This window comes from Triticum aestivum, chromosome 6B, assembly GCF_018294505.1.
Source record: "Triticum aestivum cultivar Chinese Spring chromosome 6B, IWGSC CS RefSeq v2.1, whole genome shotgun sequence".
NCBI lineage: Eukaryota > Viridiplantae > Streptophyta > Magnoliopsida > Poales > Poaceae > Triticum > Triticum aestivum.
In genome coordinates, this window is record NC_057810.1 from 441,331,794 (window position 1) to 441,332,787 (window position 994).

The window sequence follows — 994 nt, forward strand, 5'->3', positions numbered from 1 at the left end:
CCCCCCCCCCCTTCTGTGCCTTTGATGCATCTTTGATCGGGTCAAATTTTTCCAGAAATTATTCCAAAAGGCATTTCAAACTCCAATGACGTTATCTGTTCACCTGAGGGAGAGAATGATAGGATTCCAGCTTGATCAAATTCACATGGTATTTTTCGTAGTCCAAGAAACAAGCCATACAATTTACAGTCTCCATGCAAGTCCCATGTCTTTTTTATTTTTCAGTAAAAAGTCACCATGGCGTTTTGTGCTAATATTTTTTGTTTATTTTTGGATCAATGTACAGGTGTTTTTACCTTTAAGCTCATACGGTTTCTGGTACACAGTTGTTGTTAACTTTAGGAAAAAAATGTTCGAAGTCCTCTGCCCAAACAACAGAACCGACTTGATTGCTGACGAAGCTCAGCTTGTAATCAAGAATTTCAAAACTTCTTTCAGGCTGGCATACAACAGATCACAAGTAAATCTGACTGACATGGGCGTGTCTTTCTGGAGTGTGTGCTCTTCAAAATAAAGAGTAATGCAATCCAACGACTGAAATACTAGCATTTTTAAGCATGATCCTTTTCAGTATTTAGCAACCACCCCTTCTCGTCTTTTTTGTATTTTTTTGTCCAACTGATAACACACACATCGCATATTCAGGTAATGCAGCTCAACTTTTTGCTGCTTAAAACCTCATCCTTTTTTATGCTTTTTGTCAGCCTCATTTTTTCTGTTTCATAGTCTCTCACATGTGTTTTATATCTTCATTTCTTTATATCCTGCTGTGTTTTTACACCAACATAAAATGTTTTTCCTTTTTTTACTTCAAGTTAACTGTTATTTTTATGTAAAACAAAAACAGGAGCATGCAAAGAGCCTGCGCGAGAGTCTAACTTACTACATGGTCGCTCACCCTTGCAATGAAAACCTGATGCCAGAAACCAAACAAATCTTAAGAAAATATGTGAGTATTGACTTATCTACTTATCTCTTTAATAACACCCCCCCC